Source organism: Neophocaena asiaeorientalis, unplaced genomic scaffold (genome assembly GCF_003031525.2).
Source record: "Neophocaena asiaeorientalis asiaeorientalis breed wild unplaced genomic scaffold, Neophocaena_asiaeorientalis_V1.1 scaffold171, whole genome shotgun sequence".
In the NCBI taxonomy this organism is placed as follows: Eukaryota; Metazoa; Chordata; class Mammalia; order Artiodactyla; family Phocoenidae; genus Neophocaena; species Neophocaena asiaeorientalis.
In genome coordinates, this window is record NW_020174013.1 from 5,460,617 (window position 1) to 5,482,672 (window position 22,056).

Here is a 22,056-nt window from a genome sequence, read left to right on the forward strand (position 1 = left end):
TGGGAGGCCCGCGTACCACACACACACACAAAAAAAGTGAACAAAGCAAGTCTCAGGATACATACGATATGTTTCCTTTCATACAAATCTCAAAAACATGTGAATGTAAGCTATACATTATATGAGAACATAGAAGGTAAGGCTGTAAAGAAAAGTAAGTAAATACTAACCACAAAATTTAAGATTGTAATTATTCCTGAAAGCAGAGGAGGAAGAAGGATACAACTGGAAAGAGGCTCACTGGGCACTTCATAGGTACTGGAACATCCATATATATACATTACTGCCTTAACTATTATTAATTATAAAACATTCCTACTTCACGAGTAATTTCAATACACCAATCCACAAAACAGCAGTTATGGCCTTAGCACTTGTCTAAAATCACTTGCAGAATATGAAAAAGAATGTATATATATGTATAACCAAATCACTTTGCTTTACAACAGAAATTAACACACTGTAAATCAACTATACTTCAATAAAATAAATTTTTAAAAGAAATAAATAATACAAGTAAATAAAATCACATGCAATTACCTGAGATAAACGAAGGAAAGAGGATATGGGGAAAAGAAAACCCTGTCCCCACATAGTTCTCATACATACTGTGAGCTTAGCCTTCTCAACTCACCATTGATAACATCTCCATAGAGTTCTTGGTATTATAATATACAGAAACCTCTACTAGCTGGATCCTTCCTGACTATTATAGTCAAGATAAAAGGACCTAGAGCAGCATCCTACAGAATCATGTCTTAACCAGACATATGCCCTGTAGGGATGCAACGTATTACACAGGCACATAAAAAAAAAAAAAACATTTACAGTATTTTACCCTATATTTGAATTACCCTATATTTGAATTACATAAGACTTAAGTCTTATGTAACAGTATGCCAATTAGATTCAGTCTATTTTTAGAAATTCATATCAGAAGGTATTAAACTAAGAAAATTTGCTATATCAAAATAATGGCTGTAGGACGCAGCTGGGCAGCTCTCATATTATTATAGCAATAAAAAGGCATCAGGTTTTTGTCAGTTTCTTTTAATGTTAAGTCTGACACTTACTTATAGAGCTAAGAATTCATCTACCCTGACACAGCAGTTCCACACCTACATATTTACCTAAGAGAAATGAAAATGTATGTTCGTGAAAAATATGTCCATTATGTCCATAAAAAGACTTGCTCAAGTAGCTCTTTACATAACACCCAAAAACTGCAAACAATTCAAATGCCCATCAACAGAAGACAGAATAAACAAATAGGGCTATATTTACATAACTAAATACCACTTAAAATTTTTTAATTAACTACTGATACACATAACAATGTGAATGAATTTTAAAATTGTATATATAACAAAAGAATCCAAATACAGAGTATACACTACATAATTCCATGTATATGAAATTCAAAAGAATTCAAATTCAACCTAAAGTGATTGAAATCTTAGCAATGGTTGCCTATAGGTTTGGGAATTAATTGGAAATAAGCACAAGGAAACTTTCTGGAGTGACAGAAATGTTCAGCATCTTCATTGCAATTGTGGTCATATGGGTCATTTATCAAAACTTATGAAATCATACACTGAAGGTCTGTTCATTCATCTCTCTCTTTCACTATTTATAACTATACCTATATCTACATCTATATATAGTTAAGAACAAAATCTGAAGTCAAATATAACATATTGGGTAGCTCCACATGTGACTGTGTTGTATGAAGTACACCACTCAAAAACTGGAATCTGGCCCTATTACAACACCCTCCCCTACCTCCAACTGAACACACACACACACACACACACACACACACACACACACACACACAGAGTTTAGTAAGTGTTTCCAGATCCAGGCAAGAAATTTAGTGACTGCCTATTGAGAAATGAATATAGCTATAAATGGCTACAGCTTTCTTAGCAAGAGAAATAAAATTAAGCCCCACCATATACTTGGAAGCTGATATTTTGATTTGTTGACATAAAATCCTTTGGACAATCATACTCTATCTTCAAATACTGTGTTCCTTTGCTGTTTTAGTATTTCTTATTATGTTGGGGATCAAATTTTAGCAGCACTTAATTTCACTTTTATCAAGGAAAGTAGCATCTCAGCTGAACTGATATGAGTAACCTGGTTAACTAGGGGTAGAGGAAGTAGAACCGATATGAGGGCACATAGAAAGTCCTGTGCCCTCAAATGTAATTGTGTTTTCATTACAGAGAGGGGAAAGATTCAAAGAATTAAGCCTATAGGATCAGTTCATTCATTCGTCCAAAAAAGATTTATTAAGTCTAAGTACTATTAAGCCAAGTGCTATTCCAAGCACTTAGGATACATTAGTGAACCAAACAAAGATACCTGCCCTCAGGTAGCTCTTTCTAGCTGAGGAAAACAGATGTTAAATAACAAACATAAAAAATAAATGAACCACAGAGAATAGAATATAATAAAGTGCTCTGTGCCTATGGGGAAAAAAGTAGAATAGGGTGAGGGAGATTGGGACTGCGAGATTTGGGTAGGAATAAGAATGGTGGTCAGTCCATTGAGAAGGTGATGCAAAATACTTGATCAAAGTTTCAGTCTTTAAAAGTAGATCATTCACTGAATAGCCAAAAACAGATGGATATGTTAAGATAGGTGTCTTATCATAAGAATTGTGCCAATAAATACACATCTACGGGGAATTCCCTGGCGGTCAAGTGCTTAGGACTCTGCACTTCCACTGCAAGGGGCACGGCTTCGATCTCTGGTAAGGGAATTAAGATCCCATATGCTGAGCTCTACCCACCACCAGTCCCTCCCATCAGGAAACTTACACAAGCCTCTCAGATAGCCTCACCCACCAGAGGGCAGACAGCAGAAGCAAGAAAAACTACAATCCTGCAGCCTGTGGAACAAAAACCACATTCACAGAAAGATAGACAAGATGAAAAGGCAGAGGGCTATGTACCAGATGAAGGAACAAGATAAAACCCCAGAGAAACAACTAAATGAAGTGGAGATAGGCAGCGTCCCAGAAAAAGAATTCAGAATAATGATAGTGAATATGATCCAGGATCTTGGAAAAAGAATGGAGGCAAAGATCGAGAAGATGCAAGAAATGTTTAACAAAGACCTAGACGAATTAAAGAACAAGAAAACAGAGATGAACAATAAAATAACTGAAATGAAAACTACACTAGAAAGAATCAATAGCAGAATAACTGGGACAGAAGAATGGATAAGTGACCTGGAAGACAGAATGGTGGAATTCACTGCTGTGGAAAAGAATAAAGAAAAAAGAATGAAAAGAAATGAAGACAGCCTAAGAGACCTCTGGGACAACAGTAAACGTAACAACAGTCGCATTATAGGGGTCCCAGAAGGAGAAGACAGAGAGAAAGGACCCGAGAAAATATTTGAAGAGATTATAGTCGAAAACTTCCCTAACATGGGAAAGGAAAGAGCCACCCAAGTCCAGGAAGCGCAGCGAGTCCCATACGGGATAAACCCAAGGAGAAACACGCCGAGACACACAGTAATCAAATTGGCAACAATTAAACACAAAGAAAAATTATTGAAAGCAGCAAGGGAAAAACGACAAATAACATACAATGGAACTCCCATAAGGTTAACAGCTGCTTTCTCAGCAGAAACTCTACAAGCCAGAAGGGAGTGGCATGATATACTTAAAGTGATGAAAGTGAAGAACCTACAACCAAGATTACTCGACCCTGCAAGGGTCTCATTCAGATTCGATGGACAAATCAAAAGCTTTACAGACAAGCAAAAGCTAAGAGAATTCAGCACCACCAAACCAGCTCTACAACAAATGCTAAAGGAACTTCTCTAAGTGGGAAAAACAAGAGAAGAAAAGGACCTACAAAAACAAACCCAAAACAATTACGAAAATGGTCGTAGGAACATACATATCAATAATTACCTTAAACGTGAATGGATTAAATGCTCCAACCAGAAGACAAAGGCTTGCTGAATGGATACACAAACAAGACCCATATATACGCTGTCTACAAGACACTCACTTCAGATCTAGGGACACATTCAGACTGAAAGTAAAGGGATGGAAAAAGATATTCCATGCAAATGAAAATCAGAAGAAAGCTGGAGGAGCAATACTCATATCAGATAAAATAGACTTTAAAATAAAGAATGTTACAGGAGACAAGGAAGGACACTACATAATGATCAAAGGATCAATCCAAGAAGAAGATATAACAATTATAAATATATATGCACCCAACATAGGAGCACCTCAATACATAAGCAACTGCTAGCAGCTTTAAAAGAGGAAATCGACAGTAACACAACCATAGTGGGGGACTTTAACACCTCACTTACACCAATGGACAGATCATCCAAAATGAAAATAAATAAGGAAACAGAAGCTTTAAATGACACAATAGACCAGATAGATTTAATTGATATTTATACAACATTCCATCCAAAAACAGCAGATTACACTTTCCTCTCAAGTGCGCACAGAACATTCTCCAGGATAGATCACATCCTGGGTCAAATATCAAGCCTCAGTAAATTTCAGAAAATTGAAATCATATCAAGCATCTTTTCTGACCACAATGCTATGAGATTAGAAATGAATTACAGGGAAAAAAACGTAAAAAGCACAAACACATGGAGGCTAAACAATACGTTACTAAATAACCAAGAGATCACTGAACTCTGATTAAAAATCTTCCAACAAACAAAAGTCCAGGACCAGATAGTTTCACAGGTGAATTCTATCTAAAATTTAGAGAAGAGCTAACACCCATCCTTCTAAAACTCCTCCAAAAAATTGCAGAGGAAGGAACACTCCCAAACTCATTCTATGAGGCACCATCTCCCTGATACCAAAACCAGACAAAGATACCACAAAAAAAGAAAATTACATACCAATATCACTGATTAATATAGATGCAAAAATCCTCAACAAAATACTAGCAAATGGGCATCATCAGAAAATCTACACACAACAAATGCTGGAGATGGTGTGGAGAAAAGGGAACCCTCTTGCACTGTTGGTGGGAATGTAAATTGATACAGCCACTATGGAGAACAGTATGGAGGTTCCTTAAAAAACTAAAAACAGAATTACCATATAATCCAGCAATCCCAATACTGGGCATATACCCAGAGAAAACCATAATTCAAAAAGACACATGCACCCCAATGTTCACTGCCGTACTATTTACAACAGCCAGGTCATGGAAGCAACCTAAGTGCCCATCAACAGACGAATGGATAAAGAAGTTGTGGTACCTAATTACAATGGAATATTACTCAGCCATAAAAAGAAACAAAATTGAGTCATTTGTTGAGATGTGGATGGATCTAGAGACTGTCATACATAGTGAATGAAGTAAGTCAGAAAGAAAAACAAATACCGTATATTAACGCATGTATGTGTAACCTGGAAAAATGGTACAGATGAACCGGTTTGCAGGGAAGAAGTTGAGACACAGATGTAGAGAACAAATGTATGGACATCAAGGGGGGAAAGCCACGGGGGGGATGGGGATGGTGGTGTGCTGAACTGGGCGATTGGGATTGACATTCATACACTGATGTGTATAAAATTGATGACTAATAAGAACCTGCTGTAAAAAAAAATAAATAAAGTTAAATTAAAAAAATTTTTTTAAAAATCCCATATGCCCTGTGGCCAAAAAAAAAGAGAAAAAAACCTATCTACGTATATTTATTTCCTCTCAATAGAAACATAGTTTTGCTATTAAGCATTTTGATCTAAATGCCCTTTTTAGGGGTTGTATCTTTAATCTGCTATTTTCAACCTGACTTTTTACTAACGGTTAGTTGTTACATAATGGACTGACTAGATATGAAATTTTAGTATCAGTTATTAACATTTGACTCTTAGAAAATGTGCTATGCAGAAGTAGGTGACATAAATATTCAACCTACACACTGAACCTCTACTGTGTGCCACGCTAGATACAGCAGTTTTAAATATACAACCAGTGACCTCAAAGAGCTTGTAGTCTCGTACCTTTAATTGTTGATACTTATTAATATGCCATATTTATTACTGTGCCAGGCACTGATCCAAGGGCTTTATATGTATTAACTCACCCAGCCTTCATGACAAGATTATGAGGCATAACCTTTCTTTATTTAGATGAGGAAACTTAGGCCCAGAGTAGTTCAGTGACTTGCTCAAAGCAACCAAGCTAGTTAACTAAAAAGCCAAGATATGACCCCAGGCAGTGTGACTCTAGAGCTTGCCCTCCAATAAGGTCTAAGAGGATATGAATCATATACTGTTAGCATCTTAGCATTTTACTCAGCACTGGTCCTGCAGCAGAGGTGGTAAAAGATCGGAAGAACTTCAAGCAACTTCAAGCAGAAGCAAGGAGCATGGTGCTCTGCCACCACCCACCAGGCATGATTCACACAGGCCGGAACCAAGTCCATTCTAGTACTCTCCTTTCCACTACAGGCAAATTCCCCACGCTTTCTGCCATCAATGTTATTTAAGTTATGAAATTACATTTTGCTAAGTATTATGACTTTCGCTTTCTTTGCACATTTACACGGTTTTTATTTTTCTTTTTAGAAGTGTTTTCAATTAAAATTCTCCTGGGCATGAGTATTTTATGTAGTCAGTGAACTATCTCATACACAGTTAAGGAATTTCCCCTGGTAATACTGTTTCAATATTTTTAATAAGAACTAATAACATGGCTGTAAAGTTCAAACAGCTTTAGGGGAAAAGAAATGCACTAGAATTTGTGTTCTAAGATTAACATGTAAACCCTATTGATCTACCTACCAAATAATAAATTAGTACATTTTTAAATCGCAGAGCAGAACATGATTAAAGATTATTAAGCCTTGGATAAGAGACTTACAGAAATAATAAATTAAAACCATCTATTAAGTTGACATTACCCTGTTCTTTTTTACAATCTGCTGTTTAAACTCTGTTACTTAGTTGCTGCTCCATAGAAGAAAATCTCATATGTGGATAGATTCCAAGGTGCCACATTTGTCATATATATTTGTGTGTTATTCAACACTCGTCATCAGATTGATATGAGATAAAACTGTAAGCAATACTTTTAAAATAAGCTCCATATACTATTTTTTCAAGAGTGCGTTACTTATGTTTTCATAGTAATATCCAATGTGACCAGTAGTTAGACTTCTGACAATCTGAACCATCCAAGATATATCAAATTCAATAAGCGAGGCTGTCACAAAGTCCAGGCACTTTGCCCCATAGGTGAGATGTGTCCCCCAAGCAACTGTTTTGGGGAAGAAAACAAGGAAGTATTAGAAGCCAGCATCCTGAGAAGGCAAAAACAACTGAAGAAAAAGGACAATCCCATTGGATAGGCACTGACAACCGTAATGTTTTTTAAAAGCCTCACAATACAATAATTAACATTGATGATAATACACCCTAACCATCAACAAGTGGTTAAATTATACTCATTATTCCCTGTTTACCAAGAGGTGAGGATGTTACAATCTCTATTTGAATGGTTGGAAATGTTTAAAAACTGGAGGGCTTCAGAGTGTGGTAAGCTCATGTGGATCATTCCCCCCAAGATGAAGCTGTTTAGGATATCAAGGGGACTTGGTGAAGATGCTAATCAAGAATCCAACAACCTGGGTTCTCGTTTCTGCCACTTACTTTGGGCAGATCTAGTAACCTCCCAGAGTCCCTTGCTTGTCATCTGCAAGAGTATACGAGCACCTGTCCTCTCCGCCAAACAAGATATTTGTGAGGATTAAGAGTTTTTTACATGAGAACCCTGTCAAAATTAGAAAGAGCTTCCTCAATACTAGACATTATTATTACTGAATAAGTTGTAATGAAACATTTATCCCTAACATTCTTCATTAGATCAATCTACTGACATCTCATTTCTATTTGAAGGTCATATGACTAGTTGAGTACTTGAGTAACACTGATCCAGCCAATGGTAACACAGCACAAAGAAGTTGGCTCCAGCGCTGCCCACACATTTATAGAATTTATTAAAAGCAATTTGCTCAGCCCTATATTTGAATTTGGACAACTTAAACCATTGTCCTTTGCTATAATAAATCCAAAATGAATTCATAAATTTTTCATCATTGAATACCAGCAGCTATGAGATAATCCATTTGCTTAACATTTTTAAATGAAAATTCAAAAGTGAAAGGAATTCATTGCCATCCTTCCCCAACCTCAGTTCTCTCCCTCATTCTCCTCCACTTAATTCTATAACCCTTTTTGACAACAAAAGATCTCATGTTGAGCGTGCCCTCACTGTGAGGCATTCCTACTGAGAATCACTGAAAGAAGGTACTGGAAACGCAGAATGGAAACCAGACATAGGGCAGATAGCAGGAAGGAGTGGAGGGTTCTGTGGGGAAGCCGTAGGGCAGTGAGGGAAGCTGGGGGAACTTAAATCCGGACCTCATGTTGGAGCTCTGAAGAGGTCTGTGACGAAGGAGGGGGTGAAGATGGGTTTAACAGGCAACATGCTTGTACCACTTTTCTATTGCCGCCATAATAAATTACCACAAATGTAGTGGCTTAAAAACATACATTTATAACCTTACAGTTCTGTAGGTTAACAAGTCTGACACAGATCTCACGGGGCTAAAATCAAGGTGTCAAGCTGCTTTCTGTAAGCTCTAGGATCCTTGCCTTCTCCAGCCTCTACAGGTCACCCATATCCATTGACTCATGGCCTCTTCCTCCATCTTTAAAGCCAGAAATGGCAGGTCAAGTACCTCTCACATCGCATCATTCTGACCTCCTCTTTTGCTTCTGCTTCTCTTCCATATTTAAGGACTCTTGTGATTAGACTGGGTCCACCCACATAAGCCAGAATACTCTCTGCATCTCAGCTTCAATCACATCTGAAAAGTCCCTTTTGCCATGTAATATAACATAGTCCCAGGTTCCAAGCTATAGGACTTGGACACCTTTGGGGCTGGGGAGAGACATCATCTGCCTACCATAGTGCTGTAGGTAAGAAGTGATTTGGCAAGAAGTTATCATTGTTTTCTCTCACTCTTGCTCCCCTCAGTCGGCTTTCCACAGCAGTCAAAGAGCTTGCAAACACATTTCCAGTGTGACTCTCCCCTGCTTGCTTCAGTGGCTTCTTGCCTTTCTGAATAAAACCCACACTCATTATCACAGACCACAAAGGTCAACATAATTTAGCCCAGTATATTTGAAACTTTTTGCACTGGTACTTATAGTAAGAAATTCATTTTTAAATCATAACTTAGCACATACACACGTGCATCTACATGTATTTAATTCCACAAACAAATACTCACCCTTACTATATACTATGCACCCTGATACTTTCAATTCTGATCTGTTCTTTTTTTTTCATTTATTTCCAATGCTGCTTGCAACCCACTAATGAACTGTGACTTTGGGTTTGGAACATAATGATCTGGCCCTTCCTCCAACTCCTGGCATTGTATCACATTCTCTCAGAAGTAGACACACTGACCTCCTACCTCATGAGAACCTCGGATGGAAATATTTTCCCTGGAACGTCTCAGGGTCTGCTCCCTTACCTCATCTGGGTGTCCACTCAGTTGTCCCTTTCGCCAGGAGGCCTCCCCTGACCACCCCCTGTCTAATAATCCTTCTCCCCACCCCCAGCACCAGTTTCCATCCCTGATTTTGCTTTAGTTTTTCTTCACTATACTTACTATGACTTTGCATATGATGTCTTTGTTTCTTCTCTCCCGCTAGACTGAAAGGTCCACTAGGACTGTCTTATATATTGACATAATCCTAGTGCTTGAACTAGGGCCTCCTAAAACAGAGGAAAAACTCCAAAATCAGTTATAGAACGAATAAATAAAATATGAGTGAGTCAATAAATAAACTGGTAGATCTAAGATTATATGGGTTATTGGAAGAAATTATTAGTAAGTATTATTACACTATAACTTATATAATTAACTATAAACATTGGTAATTATCCTTTACTGATTATCTATATTATGCCAGTCACCATGTAGAGCACCTTAACTTAGTTATATTTCTAGTTGTCACATAGCTCTATGAGGTAGCTATTTTTACAGATGGGGAAAATGAAGCTGGGAGAAGTCAGGTTTCTGGTCCAGGGTTAATACGGTCTGAAACAATAGCCAATTTTGATCATACTTAACATTTCTTGACAGGCATTGTCCTAAGCATTTTACATGGAGGCACTCTTATTATTCTCATTTTACAGACTATTGTTGAGAATACTAATCTGTAATACCCCAAGCTTATAGATTGGGAAATTCAGGCACAGAACTTGACCTGCTCAAAGTCAAACAACTAGTAAGTGGTGTCCCCAGCAATCCAGTGCAAGCCATCTGGGGCCAGAGTCAGTGCTCATAGCCTATACACTCTTGCCGCTCAAAGTAAGGTCCAAGTGGCAGCAGCAGAAGCATCATTTGGGAACTTACTAAGTATGCAGAATTTCATGTCCCTCCCCAAGTCTGCATTCCAGTAAGAACCCCAGGTGATTCACAGACACAATAAGGTTGAAAAACTCTGCTCTAAACATACTGCCTCTCAGGCAGGCAAACAGAGTTGGACAGAAATAATTTTATGACAGTAGGACTAGAATATAAATAATATTTTAACTGGAAGTATTACTTATAATTTTACATGAATTTAACAGAAGTACAATGATCTGAAATAAAACTAAAGGAAATTGCTGAACTTCAGACAAATGACTATTTACCCCCAAAATATTATATTCCTTTAGGGGAAAAAAAAAAAGATTATGAAGTACATTAAGAGATTGGACCCCATTGTATTTTCCTTATCCTTAACCTCATGTTTCAGCTTTAGGTCATATCAAATGACTCCCTGCCATGGAGGATGAAATGTTAAAAATTACTCCCTTCTTCCCTCTTTCCTTCTCTTTTCCCTACATCCACATTTATCTTGGTATTTTACTGTTTTTCTGCACTAAAATATGTAACATTTCCATTCTATTGCACAATGATAATCCCCTAGTTATTTAATCTTAAGTCAATATTTCTTTGGATTCAATGATCCTGCGTGTGTCTTTGCCATAGCTTCTCCATTTCTGAGTCTGATATTTTGATTCACCCTTTGAGTGGCTGGGGTTTTTTTGTTTGTTTGGTTTGGTTTGGTTTGGTTTTTGTCAAGGAGTGCTTTTTCAAAGGAATCACAGGTATCGTAGTCCATAAATTCTTTCATCTTTAAGAATGTTTACCTGCTGCCTTTATAAATGAATGAAAACTTGGCCACACATTCAGAACTCTGTAGACACTGCTCTGTTGTCTCCTACCATCATATTCGGGAAGAAGTCTGAAGCTATTCCAAGGATTGACCTCTTAGAGGTGCATTACTTCTTCTCTCCAAGACTACTTCTTTTTTTTAACTTATGTTTTTTAATCTTTGACAATTTTGACATAATGCGTAACTTAAGTAGACTATATCTAGATCTAGATAGCAATATTTGCACCCCGCCCCCCGCCAGGTATAGTCTTTTCAACATGGTCATTTGGTTCCTTTTTTATTTTAGGAGAGTCTTTTTGAATTATTGCTCAAAACACTTTTTCTCTTCCATGTGTTAGTTTCTCTCTTTTAGGGGCATAACTCCTGTTAGGAATCCTTTGTCTACCATAGAGGGCACCTCCTCTCTAAGTGTTTTTTTAATTTATTTTCTTTATTTTCATATTCACGGAAACTAACTCAAGCTTCTCCTTCATGCTAGTGATTTGACTTGAACCTTTGTCTATTCTGTCATTGCTGCTTGAAGTTTATTGGTTATCTGTAATGGGATTGTGTTGGCACTACAATCACTCCTTCCCTCTAATTCTATTGATTTAACATAACACCTTGGGGCTCTTGTTTTATCAAATTTATATCCTTATTAGGTTTTTCCAGAGCATGAAGCACACGTATAGCATATTCCTCTTTTCCTTGTGTTATGCTTAATTTCAGACTCTCTTCAGCTGTGTTTTACATGTTATGTTCTGGCTAGTTGGTTGGTTTCTTTTGTATTTTATTTATATTGGTATTGTTGTCCTGCCATCTCTTTTGCTCAACCTAAGCGTCCAATAATTCAGTGTAGAAATCTCTTTGATACCCATCCCATTGCATCTAGAACCTGCTTTTCTCTCCCTCTCCAAGCTACAATTTGAGGGCTGGGTGTTTATAATATTTCTTTTTCTACTGGATGAGCAGGAGTTGAGGTGTGGGAGAATGAATCCAAGCTAAATGCAGTCTTTAATGAGGTACCAGCACTGAACTCTTTAGAATGCCTTTGCAAGAGTGGCTGAAGGATGAGTCTATGGAACTTTAGTTACTTTCCATGAACTTACCCACCATCTAATAAAAGAGACTACAAGTCCCCACTTGACCCTGCTTTGGTGGTTTCTGTACCATACTTTGTTATGTCACAGCTTGCTTCCTTAGCTGCACTGGATCAGATTGGACACCAGGGAATTAGAAACCCATTCATCTTTGAAATATTTTCAGAGAAAACTATCAATAGGGAGGCACAGGGCTAACAAAATAACCCAATCACATCATCTCTCTGAAGAAGTATAAAAGGTGGTTCCTTAGTGCAAATCAGAACTACGAGGCACCACCTCACACCAGTCAGAATGGCCATCATTAAAAAGTCTACAAAGAACAAATGCTGGAGGGTGTGGAGAAAAGGGAACCCTCCTACACTGTTGGCGGGAATGTAAATTGGTGCAGCCACTATGGAAAACAGTATGGAAGTTCCTCCAAAAACTAAAAATACCTTTTTTTTTTTTTTTTTTCCAGTACGCGGGCCTCTCACTGCTGTGGCCTCTCCCATTGCGGAGCACAGGCTCCAGATGCACAGGCTCAGCGGCCATGGCCCACGGGCCCAGCCGCTCCGTGGCATGTGGGATCTTCCCAGACCGGGGCACGAACCCGTGTCCCCTGCATCGCCAGGTGGACCCTCAACCACTGCGCCACCAGGGAAGCCCTACCTTTACCTTTTGAACATGCAAACATAACTTAACGAAGACTGAAATTAATGTTTATGTTATCCTCCTAAACAATATAGACTCCACTCTTGCTTTGCAGCAAACCTTCATGTTCCATACTACTGTGGAAATGTTGCTTCCACTTTAACTGTCACTCAAATCAATTTTATTTGTATAGTCAATGCTTATTCAGACTTATCAACACGTTTAGCAATGTCTTAGCAATATCCACGGCTTTTTGCTTCTAAGTCCTTCCTTCCGAGTTCAATTTCTTCTCTCCTGAAATATTTACATTCTTCTCTATTTCTTAGACCAAGGGTCTTTAAGTCATAAATGCCCTGTTCTTGTTCACTTGAAAATGTCCATATTTTATCTTAACTCTTGTATTATAGTTTAACTTGGTATAGAATTCTAAGTTAACAGTTATTTTCCCTCAAAACTTTCCAACGATTATTCCATTTTCCTCTGCAGTCTACGGTTGATAACTGTCAGCATGTAATTAGTTTTTCTCTCTGGCTGCTTTTACAGATGTGTCTATGCTTTAAATGGTTCTGCAGTTTTCACCACAGGATATCTGTATGTAAATATATTTCATATTCTTTAGAACCTGTGCTTCTTCCATATAGATATTAACATATTTCTTCAATTCTATAACAAAATCAGCATTATATCTTAAATTATTGCCTCTGCCCCACCTTTCTGTTGGGCCTTTTCATTATCTCCTCCATGTTTCTTAGCCAATACTTACTGCCTGTCTACCTTTTTAACCTTTTGGGTCAGCACGCTAGTGACTCCCTCAGATCCCTCTCCACTGGGTTAGTTATCTCCTTTTGGTACTTTATACGTTATTGAAGCCATGTATTATTTATAATTTTAATAACTTTTTTATTTTTAGAAGTTCTACTTGAATTTTTCAAATCTACATGTATTTTTTCTATACCATCAGTTCATATGTATTATGGTTTCTATTCCTTCATTAAGCTCAAAAGCCCTTTAATTACACTTATTGTATAGAATCTTTCAGATTGTTCTATTTTCCCTACTTGGAGTACTAATTCTCCCTATATCTTGCACCAGCTAATTTTCTGTCATGATGCGTAATTTTCTCACATAATTTATAATTTTAATTACAAGCTCATTTTGAGTGAGGGTAGTATTTTCTAAGATGTTTTCAGGGCTCTGTTTTATGGAAGCATCCACATATAATGGTTTAACATTTGCTTCTCTGAGGACTTCAAAAGTATCTGAACCAGTTTTATTAATAATTTCTCAGCTTGTGGCTCTAATACTATAATAGTAAAATAAGTTAAATTCAGGGATTTGATTTCTTGTAACTGACTTTTTTTTTTTACCTCACTTATAGCTTCAGTCGTCCAGAAAACTTCCTTGCTGTTTCCTTTGTTGTCACATCTCTGTTCTGTGGATGGGGTAGCTGTCGAATCCTCCATGCTTTATGTAAGAGCTCCCCTCAAACTCTGTGCAGCCTAAGTCCATATATCCTGTTCTGTTGCTCTGGCTTTGAGTTCCCTCTCTATTTTTGCACTTAGTTATTTCACTTCTAAAGCTCAGCTTTTATTATTATGTTGTTGTTGTTGCTTTTATCCAGCATGTATCTGTGTTTGTAGCATTAAGGGTGCCCACTACATCAGTTTGATCCACTTTGTTGTTAGAAGTTCCATTGGGGTGCCTTGTTATATATAGGAGTCAAGATCCTTATCTAATTCTCTTGTCCTGACCCTTAGTTCTCAAAACCAGTCTTGATTTGAAATATCCCACTCAGTCATTCCCAGCATTTACTCAACCAAAGTAAAGACATGCTTGGAGAAAAGCAAAGCCAAGTAGTGTTCTTTGAATTATTTGAATCTGAAATTCTATGTACTCTTCAGACCCTGAGTTTCTTCATTCCTTTAAGAAACTAATGTCAGACAAAGGGAGTGGCTGCTCTTTTTATCCCAAATATATATGCCTTGGTTCCCAAAGTAATGCCTTCATTAGGTCTTATTCACAATTATTGGATATTTCCATTTCCTTTCCTCCACGTTGCCTGCATAATTAAGAGCACTTCAAGACCTAGAACACAGGTGATGTGCTTTACAGAGGGCCAACTAAGTGACTGTTTTTTTCTGTTTCATTACAAACACCGTCAGAAATAAAAATGGACATATATACACTACCAAACGTAAAGTAGATAGCTAGTGGGAAGCAGCCGCATAGCACAGGGAGATCAGCTCGGTGCTTTGTGTCCACCTAGAGGGGAGGGAGGGAGACGTAAGAGGGAAGAGATATGGGAACATATGTATATGTATAACTGATTCACTTTGTTATAAAGCAGAAACTAACACACCATTGTAAAGCAATTATACTCCAATAAAGATATAAAAAAAAAAAAGAAAGAAAAATGAGGATCTAACCTCATATGCAAAAGGAAGTTCTGTTGCTTTTAATATTTTTCTAAAGCGTGATGCCCATTGGTCAGTATTAGGCAATGTTTCATGCACAGTAATATATTTAAAGTATCTGCAGCTCAACACAGCCCCCCTTGGGGGAGAAAAGCCTTTGTTAATATCCAATAAGTGAGAAAGAGCACTAGTACAGATACTATAGGCTATATTTGCATATACACATATAATACCTCATTCTGAAAGTTGTATTCTATCCAAGGACAAATGTAAGTTGGGTGGTGATCTAAGATATATAAGAAAAAGATCAGTATGAAATAAACAAATCACTCCACAAATCCTTGTCTATTGCCCCTCAGGATGGTAGTGAAAGACTGTATTTCAGTAAAATTTTCAGTGGTTTCATCAGTTTTTAAAATATTTATTCATCTTTAGCCCCACAGCTATCAATATTTTAGTGAGGTCATTTTTAACAAAAAGTATGAATAATGTGGGTCATCTCCAAATAAATAGTCACTACATATTGTAGTAAGACCAAATATTAGGTTTATATGTGAAAGACCTTTTCTTTAAAAAAACATTCATGTCTTTTTTTGTGTTCTTTAAACATTCTTTACCTCCTGCCTTCACTAATCGGTGTAGAAACTGCAAGTTTCACAGGGACTCTCAAGCTTCCTTATATTGTAAATAACTACTGAATCACACAAGGATTGCCCCCAAACACACATATCCTTCTACCTAACCATTTTTTAATAAGAATAAGTGCCTATGCAAAGACTTCTAACATCAGCCCTTGGTCCATGCTTTGTCCTAGCCAAAGTAGAAAAGGAACAGATGTAAAGACATAGTCAGTTACCTCTCTATCCCCGCACTCTGCTCAGTTGCCTCCCCACTGCATTTCTATACATCTTTGTGTCTCTTCCTTCTTTTATGAGACTGCAGGTCTGTTAACAGTGACTGGAAGGATTAAAGATAGATCGATTTTTGGCTCCTCCATGTACCTCATTTACAAACTTTTAATGTTTACAAAGAAAAAGCAGGTTCTTGTAACTAAACACAGCAAAAATTATATTGTTCCAATACAACACTGTTCTTCAATTATTCAGCCCTTACGATCTTTCCAAAAGGGTAGCTCCTCGTATATATTTTCTAGTGGCAAAGAAATTCTCACTGTTGATTTGGCAGGTGAAAAGAATGACTTCTATTATAAGTAATACAGAAAGCTTATATGCTGGATCAACTTACAAGGTAATAGAAACTCCTCTTTTGAGCAACATGCCAGAACTCAACATCCAAATGATTTTTCATCTCCCTCAAAGTAGGCAGCTTAGAATGTATCTTCACTGTTCTCACAGGCAATGTTGACTTTGCTCAGAACGTTTCTGGAACTCCTCTTTCAGAATTGTCTTCAGGGCCTGGTACACATTGCTTTGAACAGCCTCTTGGGTAGCAAATCACCATCATGGAAGAGTTATTCTTATTTCATTTTGTCTTTAAGATGTAAACATTATATGGAGGCAACTGAAAGAGGTGTTCAAGGTGGGTAATATATTGGGTTTGCTCAAACCCCAGGTAGTGAGACTATCAGGTAATGGGAGTATTTTCCTAGTGTACTTTATAAACTGATCCTGAAGCTAGGATGAATTTCAAAATTGTTGGGAAAACAACAGCCTCATAAAAATAAGAACAAATCCTCTCACAGCAACCCCTTCAATGGGCAACACTCCTCTCCTTTAACAGTTTAAGTACTGCTGTATTTCTTGTGGGGAATTACTTTTTGCTTATGAAACAAACTTTTTATTTATAAAACTTTGTTTATGTTCATATATTCACTCTCTTTAAAAATATTTAAAGAGGTTTGCTGATGATATTTTTATGTTCAAGTTGTACAGAATTTTTTAAGATTTGCTTTCAAAATATGTCTGGACACTATTTAAGGAAGGTAAATGTTTTCTAGGGGAAATGCTAGGATATGATCACTGAAGTTTTATTTACCTCAGAGTACGTTTCCTTGGTTGCATAAAGCATGCAAATATTGGTACAATGTTCCCTTTCCTGAGGCAGAGAGGTGGAGTGAAGTAACAGGAGATGCCGTAGACCTGGAATGAAGGGGTGTCAACTCTAGCCCTGGCTCATCTTTTGGTTAAGTGACTTAGCAAATATCAGATTGTTCTTCCGTCAGTGATGCTTATCAGCCTCTGAGGATTTGGGGGATTAGTGAAGTGACTTTTGAAAGCCCTACAGAATCAACTTGTAGCAGGAGACAGATCCTTAGAGTTCTTTTTTTTTTTAGTTTAGTTATTTATTTTGGCTGTGTTGGGTCTTTGTTGCTGCATGTGGGCTTTTCTCTAGTTGTGGTGAGTGGGGGCTACTTTTCGTTGTGGTGAGTGGGCTTCTCATTGCAGTAGCTTCTCTCATTGTGGAGCACGGGCTCTAGGCACACAGGCTTCAGTAGTTGCAGTGTGTGGGCTCAGAAGTTGTGGCACGCAGGCTCAGTAGTTGTGGCTCGCAGGCTGTAGACCGCAGGCTCAGTAGTTGTGGCACACGGGCTTAGTTGCTCTGCGGCATGTGGGATCTTCCCAGATCAGGGCTTTGAACCCGTGTCCCCTGCATTGGCAGGTGGATTCTTAACCACTGCGCCACCAGGGAAGCCCCCAGATCCTTAGAGTTCTGAATGGGGAAATCCAAAAATACTATCCTGAACTGGTAATTAGAGTTTAGCTCCCTTTTAGCCTCTGACTCATTCACTGCACTTTCAGCCTTTTGGAAAATGCTGAAATGCTGGATGAGCTCAAGGATCGCTGAAGCACAGGACTCAAATGATCACAGCTGAAAACCCGGAAACACTGTTTCCGGAATTGTGATTATAATCAGCAATCATAGTAAACATTGCCACAAGAGACACCAGCTACTACCTGAAGACACAAAGTATATATATGACATAGTATATAGCTTAATTTATCTACATATGTATTTTTTTTAATCTGGAAACAGATAGATAGATCTCCTATAGATCTATTTTAGATAGATAGATCTCCTATAGATCTATTTTAGATAGATAGATGATAGATACATGGTAGATAGATAGGGATTTATATATATGTATGTATATATATATATATATATATGTATATACCATGAGGAAAAGAGGCCATCTGTGATGTGGAATTATATTTTCTTCTTTTTTGCCTTACCTATATTTTCTAATTTTTCTAAAATGAACACATAGGATCATGAATAACTTCAATTCTCATAAAAATAAAATACTCAGTGTAAGTGGGATCATGCTGCAGAAGTGACACCAGAACATATGTCTGTTACCTTTATCTACTTGCCCCATACTGGCCTGCACAAAACTGTCAGGTACGTGCGTCCTGGGCAGCACGGTATGGATTATCTTGTTAGCAAAATTTTCAAATCAGTCTATCGTCCATATAAAAGTTGATTAAAGGGCTCATCCATTATACTGAATTCAAGGTCACTTATCCCTGTGCAACTGGAAAAACAATGCAAATAAAATACAGAGTCTGCATTGCTCTCATCATTCACATCTGTCCAAGCTAATTAAAAATAGATTTTTTACCCATTGTTTTGTACTCAGAAAAATTATGGTTCTTGTTTGTTCTCTGTGTATCACCAAGAAACAGCATGTATATGAAGGCTGCCAACCTTAAAATACGGTCCATTTAAATCTTAGAAACTGGAACTACATTTAGGTTCTCATTTTTTCCACCTTTATTGTCATTGTTCAATGCCAAAATGTTCTCTGGAGAGTACATAGAATAAAAGACCACATCCATTTCCAATAACTTACAGAAGAGTATGAATCTCAATGAACTTTTGCAAAGGGCACAGTGGAAGAGAAATACTTTTGAGTGAATTACTATGAAAAAACTGCAGTATGTGAGAACTTCTGTTTGACAGTGTTTGACTGAAAAGTTATAAGGTATCCATGTTATTTCTCAAGGTATTCATTTTCTTCAAATTAGACACTGGTTCAAATACTCTTTTTAAATGGCACTGCTTGGAGGTATGCTTTTTCTGGGGCGGGGGGGAAACACACTAAAGTGTAGTCTGGCATTATGACTGGTCTAATGGTCTATTAGCTTTACACTCCAGAATTTAATGAAAAGGATTTTTGAAAACTTTCAAATCAACATGGTGAGTGAAGAGGTGGGAGTGTGGGTGGAGAATAAATGATGCATGCTGCTTCTGGTATTATTTTAGCACATTTTCAAAAGAAATTATTTTAGCTCATTCTTAGCTTTCAAGTCATCATTTGGAAAATACATGCTGCCTTTGAATGGAACACTGAATTTCAGAGTAATGTATAACTCCTGCTGTTAGAGCAAAATAAAAAACCTTGGCTTCTGTAAATATCATATATCTATGAAACTGGCATTTTTCACGCCACTAAACCTAAAAGGTCTTGCCCAAGGTCACTGTTGGTAGGCAGAATTTTGGCCCCATGACCTTTGCTCACTGAATATTGACTATGTTATCTGCATTGTTCCATAATTACATGGCAGATGTAATTAAGGTGACTGACCAATCAGTTAAACTAGGCAGATTATCCTGGAGTATTCGGTGAGCCTAAGCTAATTAAATGAGACTTTGAAAGCAGAAGTCTTTCTCTGGCTGGTAGCAGATGAAGAAGTCAAAGATTCAAAGGATGAGAAAGGCTTGATACGCCATTTTTTATTTGAAGATGAAGGGATCCACATGTTAAGTAAATAAGAACTTCAGTCCTATAATAGCATGAAACGGAATTCAGCCAACAACCTGAATGAGTTTGGAAGTGGAATCTCCCCCAGAACTTCCAGATGAGAGCCCACACTAGCCGGCTTCTTGATTTCAGTCTTGTGAGGCCCTGAGTAGAGGATGCTTCTGGGCCACGTTTTACTTCAACTTCTGACCCACAGGACTGTGAGATAATAAGTGGGTGTTATTCTAAACTGCCAAGTTCAAAGTAATCTGTTACAGCACCAATCCAAAATGAACACGGTCACACAGTGAACAAGGGGTCTTAGACACTGTTACCACACTGTCAACCACCCTCCCCACCAAGTGGCTCGGCACACACCACCATCCCCGTCGCTGCCCCCAGGTGCCTCCCTCACCCAGCAGTGTTTTTAAGGGGGTTCCACTGCGGTTGGGAAAGTATTCTGGGCTCTTCTCCTAACCCCAATATTGAGCACTGTAGCTTCTCCAGGATTAGACAACATTTCGTCTGTGTAAAACAGCAGAAAGAACATGGGCTCCAGCGTCCTGCTGCCGGGGTTCAAATCTGGAGTTCATCTTCTACTAAGCTACATGACTTGGGCAAGGCACTTAACATCTCTTAACCTGCGTTCCCACCGTAAAAGGGAAGTAAAAAGGGTTCTACCTCAAAGATTTGTGGGGAGCATTAAATGAAATATTCATTAGACGTTTAGTGTAGTTCCTGGTAAGCAATAAATGCACGATTACATTTTTTTCTGTTTCTTTCTTTCTTTCTACCACTCATCATCAGGAATATTACGGTGCTCTGTCTTTTCCTATCTATTCAATTAGTTCACCCAGTGAAAACTCACACCCCCTTATTACCTTAGAATGTGTTTCACATGTTCTTTGGTTCGGTGATACCCAAACTTGCTTGATTTTAAGAAACACCTGAAGTACTTGTTAAAAGTACAAATTCACAAGCTCCATCTCTGGAGTTTCTGTTTCAGGAAGTCTGGGATAGGAAGTCAGGAAGGCTCTAGAAATCAGCATTTTTATCAAAGGCCTCAGATGATTCCTGTGAACTGTCCTGGTTAGGGTGTAGGATCTATGTAATCATGGGTGTTTCTAGCCACTGATACTGGTTGGGGGAGAGGGAGACCCATGTACCAGGATATCCTAAAAAGCCAGGACCCTTCTAGTGCCACCCTGGGCACTGTCACAGGATACCAAGACCCCATTAGGAAAAGATGCAAGCATCCCCCAGCTAATGCAAAGTCTGCAACAGCAAATTCATACATACGCCCTTAAAAAGTGTTCCTTCTATCCCACTTTCTGTCATTCAAAGTGGCTGGTTAAACAAGGATCTACTGTACACCACAGGGAACTCTGCTCAATATCCTGTAATAACCTAAATAGGAAAAGAATTTGAAAAAAAATAGATACATGTATAACTAAATCACTTTGCTGTACACCTGAAACTAACACAACATTGTTGATCGACTATGCTCCAGTAAAAAATTAAAATAAAATTTAAAAAACCCAAAGTGGCTGATTAAGGTTAACATTATTTTGGGAAGGGATGAAATGAGAGCTATTATGCCAGGCTACGCTAGAGCATAAAGCAACAAAGCACTGGCCTTGCTAACAGTGCCGGGCACAAAGGAAACACTCATCAAACGGCTGTTGGTTTATATAAATCCTGACCCAATGTGTACAGCTTAGTGAGTGACAAGGCAGAGATGCTGCTTGCCCTGTCTGCCATGGGCTTTGTTGGCTGTGTGAGGTTCATAAACATCTCCAAGTCACTCTACATCTTGCAAGGGTGTAGACCCCAAGGGTCATAGATAAAGGTGGATTTATGTGAAGTTAATTAAACTCAAGTCCTGGCAAAGTGTTCACATAGTCATATAGTTTTATAAAATCTGCAAAAAGGAGATATTTTTGTACTGTTTTCTTTACGAGGACT